The sequence below is a fragment of the Pelobates fuscus genome, chromosome 4, assembly GCF_036172605.1.
Source record: "Pelobates fuscus isolate aPelFus1 chromosome 4, aPelFus1.pri, whole genome shotgun sequence".
In the NCBI taxonomy this organism is placed as follows: domain Eukaryota; kingdom Metazoa; phylum Chordata; class Amphibia; order Anura; family Pelobatidae; genus Pelobates; species Pelobates fuscus.
The window spans coordinates 321,166,454-321,177,279 of NC_086320.1; positions in this window are offsets into that span (position 1 = coordinate 321,166,454).

Below are 10,826 nucleotides of genomic sequence, written 5' to 3' on the forward strand. Positions count from 1 at the left end.
AAAAATCGAAGATTTGTTTTTTTACATTTTTTTTTTTTGACATTTATTTTGTGGATGAACTTTTCCAACAAAGAATAAAAATAAAATAAAAAAATCTTTATTGACATTGATCAAAGTGCATTTTAATACACACCTCCACTGTACTCTGTAGAGTAGCAATAAGCCATAGCTATATATGTTTATTGGATAATCTGTGATTTTACAATTAACTATTGTTCTCCAAATTGCTAGCAGTTTAATCTAAAAATACACAGCACCTGATATCCTGAGCTAAGATTACTCACGTTAACTGGAGCTTTGCACAATCCATGCCTTAACCAGAATCCCCAGTCCATAACTGGGATTCTAAGCTTACAGGAAATGGCTCAGGACATAGACCCTTATATATCACCTTTATAAGAAATGCCAAATAGACTAACTAGGGCACCCACTCAATACTAGCTATAGGAATATATATGTAAGTAGACCTTGGTTGTCTTTACACAACACATTCCAGGTAATAGGCTAAAAACCATAGAAAGAGCTGCCCTTCCTAGTGATATACCGACATACCCTGTACCGATGGACAGGGCAAGCAGGACACATCTTCCTGGCTAATTTATCTAGAAATTGCTGTTTATTGCCATTTACCAATAGAGCTAAAACAAATTATGTCGCCTGAGCTCACTTTATATATGACTACAACTACATCCCACCTATAACACTTATCTGTTTCCACTAAGTTGTGTGCACACTCCGATGACTTCATTCTAATTTAAACTTCCAATGACCATTTGTAGGGCTGACAGAGATGGAAAATATGGACTAGAACATACATTAAGTTATAACTGGATGGATTATACTTAATTCAGCAAATGAATGCATGATCAGATACACAAAACTCTAAAACATATTTTAAAAAATGAAAGTTTGTGTAGGCCATAGGTGGATAGCGTTCCGAGCATACAAAAACACATATGGATAAAAAAGTTGACAGAGTTATCTAGAAGACATACAGGCTTGGCTCTTGTGCATCCCCCAAAAAAGCACTTTGTCATCAAAGAGTCCTCCCTAATAGTGCATGGATATACTTGAGGGTAGTGGTGGGATGAATTGGCTTATAACACATTGACATGGAGAAAAGGTCTGCAATAGAGGTATCAGAATAACCTTGACTATTGACCCCAGTCTGATAACCAAGGAAGAGGAAACTTTTCTGATTATATGATTAGACATTTAAACCACTATCCTGCCCAAACAGGTCTCTATACGTTCTACTGGAGTGTCCCTGTAAAGAGCCTCAACAGCAAAAGTCTACCACTCAAGCACCAGTTGTAAATAATATTATTGGTTTCTTGTAAAATGGCCTTTCACTAGTTTAGATTATATTTTGCCTACTTTGATAAAACATGCACAGTGTTGAGGTAGGTGGTAATATAAGAAAATGTTCACATTAATGAGGCAAGAACATTTTTAAACCACCTATATCTGGGCAAGGATCTAAGCCTGTCTGTCATTTGTGAAGCTGTTTCTGTGATAGTAAATCCACATTTTGGTCAGTAGAGCCACATTTCAAAATTGACACAGTGTGTGTGGATTTTTTGGTTAGCAAAGATCCGTAGAAGGTATATCTACCTAACAACTGGAAAACCAGTATTTGGAGATGCTGATCTAGCAAAGGATAGGTATGGCAAAGATAGCTCTGTATTGGCTGAAGCCATCAATATGCAATCAAATATTTGATTAAACTGTAATGTTTTTTATTCGTCTCTCTCTTTCTCTCGTTCATTAATATATTGAATCATTGTAGGATCTAATATTTACCTAGGATTCAAAATGAAGCATTTTGTGCTTTAAGCATTAGTAGAAAACCTTTTTGCAATGTAATTGTTTATTTTAAATTAAATTTTACACACTATCATCTTTGATAATTAAGTTTCCAAGTGCCAATGGGTGTAGAGCTGTTCCTAATTCAATACAATACAGTCTTAATCACTAATAACCCCTTGAGCTACTTAGCCCACTGACTGATGCTAGAGCTGGCTTGGGCATTTGAGACCTTTTAATTGATAGAGCTTCAACTCCTATCGTCATCACGCAACCAATGCATATCCAGTGATGTCTGAAATATTTATCCAATAGTGGACTAATGGTATAAACCAGGGGTGGCAAACTTTGGCACTGTTGTAGAATACATCTCCCTTAATGCTCTAACAACCAAAATGCTGGCAAAGCATAAGGGGAGATGTAGTCAATACCACTTGGAGTGCCAAAGGTTGCCTATTCTTATGGTACTAGGTTTTACCATAATTTTATGTATTCATTTATTACTGGCATTTATAAAGCTCCAACATATTCCGCAGTTATGTACAAGTGGGGAAAAGACACTACAATATAAAAGGACCAATACTAAACATAGACTTCCATCCTGTGAGCTTACAATCCAAGGAGATTACTATTAACTGTAAAGGGGTATTTCTTGGTGGGAATAATGTATCAAATACCAATATCCTTAATTATTATTGTATCATTTTAGTGCTATAAATAAAAATAAATGTTCATTTTGTACTCAGAGAAATCACTGGGATAACAAAAATAAAATAATTCTTCCCTCCTCCCCACACATCATCTTTTTTATTTTATTTATTTTTTTTATAATAAACACTAGCCATCCTACTAAGCAAAGCTAGGCAACAGTTTGTTGGAATAAACATCTACCAGTGTAAAGGTTGCATGTTTCCATACTTTAGTATGCTGAACCTTTACTGAAATTTTAGCATTTGATCTCTCAAGAAGATGCTACCTGGGCAGATTGGCTCTTTGATCACATCATGCTGAACATATTTAGACTGTTTCTCCTATGTCACATTCTGACTTCTTACTATTGTCTATTATATTGTTTTGTTGAATCTTACTTTGCCTTTGGAAATCCATGCTGGGTTATTTTTTTGGTGGGGGTGCATTTTTAAAAAATACATTATTAACTCAAACTGGTTTTTCATTACTTAAATAGCAAAGATCTATTCACAGTGTATCTGTAACCAAGAACTGAATGTATCCTATATATGATTTTATAATCTTTGATTATATATTGCAAAAATAACTCAATGTCTTCCATGAATGGACAAAGAACAGCCTTAGTTGTATACAAAATACGAAATAAAATAACAAAATGACATTGTTATTGGATGAGCTGCTATAAAGTATCCTACCTGTATTAATATAATTTGTGGGTTCGGCCCTTGGAATGTGCATGGAAAAATTCTGTAATTGTGTAAATAAAAACAATTTCATAGTATGCATTTAGTATTGTATTCTTTTACGGTGCTCACACCTGCACTAACAATGTTTTTTCATCACAGCTTTCATCTTAAATACAAGGATACTCACTATGGCACAAAAAAAAAAATATTAATAAAGGAAAATACAAAGTTGGTACAGAGTGTAGAATTTCAAACTACGCATCAAGAAGATTCTCCCCGTTTTGGAATTCATTTATTACTCTAAATTACTAACAATTTCCACTTCAGTAAAATTCACTGCAAACGTGTAAACGAAATAGAAACAAGATGTTTGGTGTGAATGGTTTGTCCAGTGTATAATAAAATAAACATTTTCTAAAATAAATGAGAAATGTAAAAATTCTAGGACGTGTTATAGGTTGCTGGGATAGAGAGTCTCGTATGAAGTGCTGCTATTGAATATTCACATTTAGATACCTTCTGTAGAAAGTCACTTCAAAATTTAGTGGCTCCAACAACAAGTTGGGAATCAACAAGGAAGATGATCAAAGATTCTAGTACCCAAGACTTAGCACATTGATGCTACTGGTTAGCATTGTATGCTCTGGTGGTACCACAGAGGGCTCCCCATGATTAGCAATATACTAAATACATTCTGAATGCTAACATTCACAACCCTAAATTATTTAATTGTATTTACATCTAATTAGAATATCAGATTTTATGGGATTTATTTAATGTACAGTAAATTAAAAAACAGACATTTAGGTCATGATGTGGAAACAGGGTGGGTGGGTGTAAATTACTCCTAGTGATTATATTTCAGGGTTAAATGTGTGGTCCCAAGCACCATAACTACTGCAATAAACTACCCCTGAGATCTTTGTTTTATATGATACTTTATTCGGGATTAGTTTATGGTTTTCAACTGTGTTGATATGACTGTGTATGACAACACGTGTCACAATCAGTGAGTGACCTCATAAATGCCTTGTCTCTTTACTTGCTCTGATAGACCTATGCCATTTGAAGCTGTTTGTGGTCTAAACAAGTTATATGTATGAGCACCTAGCATATCCAAGGAGACTATCATGATAGGTTTATGTAAATAGCAAGAATATTCTGCCATAGTTGAAATAGGATGAAGGGAGCTCTTCAGGCAGGGTGCAATAGGCTGTGTAAAGGAGACAGACAGTAAAAAAAATGGCATATAGAAATATAAACTAAATATTAGATAATTTTTGAATCTTTTGAGTTTATTCACTAAACACCAAATCGTAAAGAACTGAAAGCTAATTTGCAAAATTAGGCAAGCGGCTCATTTGGACAAATGCTCATGTGTGTTCCACTCCCTTACACTTATGGATCAATGTGTGATTAATGTCCTGGCCCTATGTCCACCAGTCAAACTTACATGTCTAAATATACAGGTGCAATACTACAGAATACTCTACAGATCTTGGGCATATGCAATAAGATGTCAATGAGAATCTAGTGCACAGATATATGCTCTTCATCAGTCCAGTTTAAGTAATTTGTTTTGTGATACATTTCCTAAGATTGCTTTATAAATTTGTTATGCTGAAATGACCCATACACATCAAATTATGACATCGTGTATTAATCACCGGAAGGGAGTTAGATCACAAAGCCCCTGTCACTAAATGATTGTCTAAAAATGTGAAGTCATTTGCAGATGCATTATAAGCAATGGATAGAAAAGAGTAGCTGCCATTTAGTCCAGCATGGTAACTTAAACACAAAATCCCCAGAATGTCCTGCTAAAGATAACAGGTTATATGTGGTCCTACAGGAAAATGCAAGTGTGTATAAGATGTGTAGAAGAGCAGTGTGTACAGAGAACATAGTGAGCAGATATACATATATTTGCAATTATAAATGTAGATGAAAACTCAAGCCTTTGCTGAAACACTATATTACCTTTAGGGACACTGTTGGCACTAAAACCATTTTATCTCATTGAATTGTCTATAGCACCTTGAGTCCTCTGGCATTGTCTCTCCATTCAGTAGTAAACAATTTCAAGCTGTGTAATGCTAAATAAGGGTCCCTTGCTGGAGGTATAGCTAGGGCAAATATTCCATACTTAATTCTAGTCATACCAAATTATACCAGCAATGGATGCTTTGATAGGTTGCAAGAGGTCAGCTAACACTAACAGCCAATGTTTCTTCATTATCCCAAGCAGCGCAGAGGGGATGGGATGCTGAAGGCTCTACATAAACATTAAAATATTCAAAACAGTTTAACATGAAATGGAGGGATGGAGCCAGGGGATCTCAGGCACTATAACCACTTCAGTCATGAAGCTGCTACAGTGCCTACATATACAATGATTTATTGGTGGAATAATTCACAGAACTGTTCAGGAAACCGTTAAGTGAAGCTCTATGCTAGGAAGCCATGGTTATGGCTATAATACCATATTTTGTGAACTGTAACTAAATACATTTGTTGTTTCTTGGTTAAAGTCTATAAGTAGTATGTTTAACCCCTTAAGGACACATGACATGTGTGACATGTCATGATTCCCTTTTATTCCAGAAGTTTGGTCCTTAAGGGGTTAAACCAATTTCATTGTCTTTGTTGTTTGAGGTTCAAGATGTCTGACTTGGCTAAGTTACGAAAGAGTTATCTAAGTCACTGGTTTCAAACTGGCTAAAAACCACTGAGCTAAACTGTAATCTGTTAAAGCAAACTATTGGGATACATATGCAAAACGTCCATACTGTCAGCCTAGGTGAGCCTTTTTAAATCATTAGTTAGACAAGTTTTCATTATACTTACATCGTGATGGAAAGTTGTTTGACATCTCCACTGTACAGAAAGATTATCTGCTAAGGGGTGAACCCAGGGTTGGCAACCCAAAGGCCATATAAGAGCAGTAGAAAGCCAGTTGTCTTCAGGTATGTGGTGCACTTACCTTCACATTAACAGGAGTGAGTTTACTTGGAGGAGTCATGTTTAGAATATCCAAAAATTCACTAGATTCATCAAGAAAGATTGTTGCAGAACTGTCACTCTCTGTGGCTACTTCTAATTTATTTTTGGGGAAGCGTTGAAGCAGCAGAAAAGTAGTATTTTATATCTATATGTACATATTTTCTACAAAGGGTCATTCGTATCTGTGTGTGCCTAGTGCCTACACATGGATATCTGTATCTGTCTGTATCACATATGAACATTCATATCTATATGTGCCAGTAAATACACTGATCAGCCTCAAACCACCTTCCTAATATCATGTAGATCCACCTTGTGCTGCCAGAGCAGGTCTGATGCGTTCAGGTATGTACTCCGTAAGACCTCTAAACATGTCCTTTGAATCACCCTATGATCTGGCACCAAGACATAGCAGCCGATCCTTTGAGTCCTGCAAATTGCAAGGTGAGGCCTCCATGTATCGGATTTGTTGTTTCAGCACATCCCACAGATGCTCAACCGGATTGAGATCTGAGGAATTTGGAAGCCAGGCAACAGCTTGAACTCTTTGTCATGTTCCTCAAACCATTCCTGAACAGTTTTTGCATTGTGGCTGGGTGCATTATCCTGCTGAAAGATGCTACTGCCATCACGGAACATCATTGCCATGAAGGGGTGTACGTGGTCTGCAACAATCTCTATGTAGGTGGTGCACATCTAAGAAACATCCACTAGAATGCCAAGACCCTACCCGACCCTCCACCAAATCTCACAGTGGGTGCGAGACACTGTGGCTTGTAGGCTTCTCCGGGTTCCTGTCTAACCATTAGATGACCAGGTGTTGGCCAAAGGTTAAAATTAATATTGATATTCAAATGAGTTGGTGGTCATCCTGGTCAGTGGAGAGTCGTTTTCACCCCTGTAGCTTTTTTTATGCCCAATGTTGGCTGCTTGACTTTGTTCTTATGAACCGCCGTCATTGACATTTTAATGATGTAAGCAACCTGTATCTCTCTGCCAGTAAAGTCAGAACTGAGCCATTATTTTTCTCACTCAAATTTTTTCTTTTCAACTCTTTTGACATGGTCAATAGTTATTTTTTCATTCCAATTATTTTTAGGAAGTACAAGCATGATGTTTGCCGTCCAGCTGGTCCTGTTGCAAGAAGTTAGTGCTGACCACTGCAGTTATTTTTATATTTTTCCTCATTAATTAAGATTTGGTTTAGGTGATCACCTCAGTTCCTCATTAAGTAAAACAACGTATGCCTGTGTTGGAATTAGCAGGCAATGGAATGGCTGCCATATATGTAGAGATGCTGATTTTAGAAGATATCTATTTTTTTTCCAGAGCTCTATGTGCAGAGTTTTAAAAAAGGTAATTTGTATCTAACGTGACAATCTACAAAAGGGGCATTCATATCTATACATATCTTCGTAGGATCATTCATCTACAGTATATGTGTCTATTTAGTTATTATTAATGGCTGACCATATCTTTATGTGCCTATCAACACAGAGCCAATTAAATTTATTTGTGCACAGTATCTACACAAGGCTATTAATATCTTTATATGTATAGTGTCTACATGGGGCCAATCATATCTATATGAGCTTATTTAGACACGGACAGTTATTTCTATATGAGCTTATTTAGAGAGGGCCAGTTATATCTATATGATCTTATTTAAAGAGGGACAGTTATATCTAGATGAGCTTATTTAGACACGGCCAGTTATTTCTATATGTGCGTATTTAGAGAGGGACAGTTATATCTATATGAGCTTATTTAGAGAGGGACAGTTATATCTATATGTGCTTATTTAGAGAGGGCCAGTTACGACTATTTCACACATTTAACTCTCTTCTTCGCCCTGCTGTACCTCCTCCACCTACTAACTTGACTGCCTCAGACTTTGCAACTCACTTAACTGACAAGATCTCTACAATCAGAGAAGAGATCTCTCATCTTTCTCCTCCCCCTTGCAATACTTAACCCCTAACTAATTAATACCCCTAACTTCACTCCCTCTGCTGTTCTATGTTCATTCGCACCCGCTACATTGGAAGAGGTTTCTGCTCTGCTCCAGTCCTCCCGCCCCACCACCTGCTCCCTAGATCCAATTCCCTCGCATCTCATCCGTACTCTGTCTTCTTCTTTTTCTCCACCTCTCACTAAAATTCTCAATCTCTCTCTCTCCTCTGGTATATTTCCATCGCCCTTCAAACATGCAACTGTAACCCCAATTCTAAAGAAGCCCAATCTTGACCCTAACTCCCCATCCAACTATCGTCCTATCTCGCTACTGCCTTTTGCATCCAAGATCCTTGAAAGAATTGTGTATGCGAGATTGACAGACTTCCTCGAATCAAACTCTCTGCTAGACCCGCTTCAGTCTGGTTTCCGCGCTAAGCACTCTGTGGAAACGGCACTGACCAAAGTATCCAATGATCTACTCGCTGCAAAATCTCGTGGTCACTACTCTATCCTAATTCTCCTTGACCTGTCTGTGGCTTTTGATACTGTTGATCATCAACAGCTTCTTCTCATCCTTAGCAATATCGGTCTACAAGATATTGCTCTCTCCTGGTGCTCCTCCTACCTCTCCCAGCGCTCTTTCAGTGTTTCTTTCTCTGGCTCTGCTTCTTCTCCCCAACTCCTCTCTGTTGGTGTCCCTCAAGGTTCATTCCTTGGTCCCCTACTGTTCTCCATCTATACTGCCTCCCTTGGTAAACTCATTAGCTCCTTTGGCTTCCAATATCATTTCTATGCAGATGACAAGCAAATCTACCTGTCCTCTCCTGATCTCTCCCCGTCCCTCTTGACTAGTGTCTCTGACTGCCTCTCTGCTGTTTGTAACTGGATGACTGCCCACTTCCTTAAACTAAACTTGACCAAAACTGAAATTCTGGTCTTTCCTCCCTCAAGTGTTGTTACTACTGTGTCTCCCTCCCTCCAAGTCAATGGTGCTACCATCAGCTCCACCACGCAGGCTCGTTGCCTAGGTGTTCTCTTTGACTCCGACCTCTCCTTCAAGCCTCATGTTCACTCTATCGCCAAATCCTGTCATTTCCATCTCAAAAACATTGCGCGCATCCGCCCCTACTTAACGCCAGATGCGACTAAGGTGTTGGTCCATTCCACTGTACTTTCTCGCCTTGACTACTGTAATCCGCTTCTCAGTGGTCTTACATGCTCCCAACTTGCGCCGTTACAGTCCATAATGAATGCGGCGGCGAGGCTCATCTTCCTGTCCGCCCGCACCTCCCATGCCTCACCCTTCTGTCAATCCCTACATTGGCTTCCTATAAAATATAGAGCTCAATTTAAAATTATGGTTCTTGCTTTCATAGAAACATAGAAACATAGAAACATAGAATGTGACGGCAGATAAGAACCATTCGGCCCATCTAGTCTGCCCAGTTTTCTAATTACTTTCATTAGTCCCTGGCCTTATCTTATAGTTAGGATAGCCTTATGCCTATCCAACGCATGCTTAAACTCCTTTACTGTGTTAACCTCTACCAGTTCAGCTGGAAGGCTATTCCATGCATCCACTACCCTCTCAGTAAAGTAATACTTCCTGATATTATTTTTAAACCTTTGTCCCTCTAATTTAAGACTATGTCCTCTTGTTGTGGTAGTTTTTCTTCTTTTAAATATAGTCTCCTCCTTTACTGTGTTGATTCCCTTTATGTATTTAAATGTTTCTATCATATCCCCCCTGTCTCGTCTTTCCTCCAAGCTATACATGTTAAGATCCTTTAACCTTTCCTGGTAAGTTTTATCCTGCAGTCCATGAACCAGTTTAGTAGCCCTTCTTTGAACTCTCTCTAAGGTATCAATATCCTTCAGAAGATATGGTCTCCAGTACTGTGTACAGTACTCCAAGTGAGGTCTCACCAGTGTTCTGTACAATGGCATGAGCACTTCCCTCTTTCTACTGCTAATACATCTCCCTATATAACCAAGCATTCTGCTAGCATTTCCTGCTGCTCTATTACATTGTCTGCCTACCTTTAAGTCATCAGAAATAATCACCCCTAAATCCCTTTCCTCAGATGTTGAGGTTAGGACTCTATCAAATATTCTGTACTCTGCCCTTGGGTTTTTACGTCCAAGATGCATTATCTTGCACTTATCCACATTAAATGTCAGTTGCCACAACTCTGACCATTTTTCTAGTTTACCTAAATCAGTTGCCATTTGGCTTATCCCTCCTGGAACATCAACCCTGTTACATATCTTAGTATCATCCGCAAAAAGACACACCTTACCATCAAGACCTTCTGCAATATCACTAATAAAAATATTAAAGAGAATGGGTCCAAGTACAGATCCCTGAGGTACCCCACTGGTGACAAGCCCAAGCTTCGAATATACTCCATTGACTACAACCCTCTGTTGCCTGTCACTCAGCCACTGCCTTACCCATTCAACAATATTGGAATCCAAACTCAAAGATTGCAGTTTATTGATAAGCCTTCTATGTGCAACAGTGTCAAAAGCCTTACTGAAATCTAGGTAAGCAATGTCTACTGCACCACCCTGATCTATAATTTTAGTTACCCAATCAAAAAAATCTATAAGATTAGTTTGGCATGATCTCCTTGAAGTAAACCCATGTTGTCTCTGATCTTGAAATCCATGTGTTTTTAGATG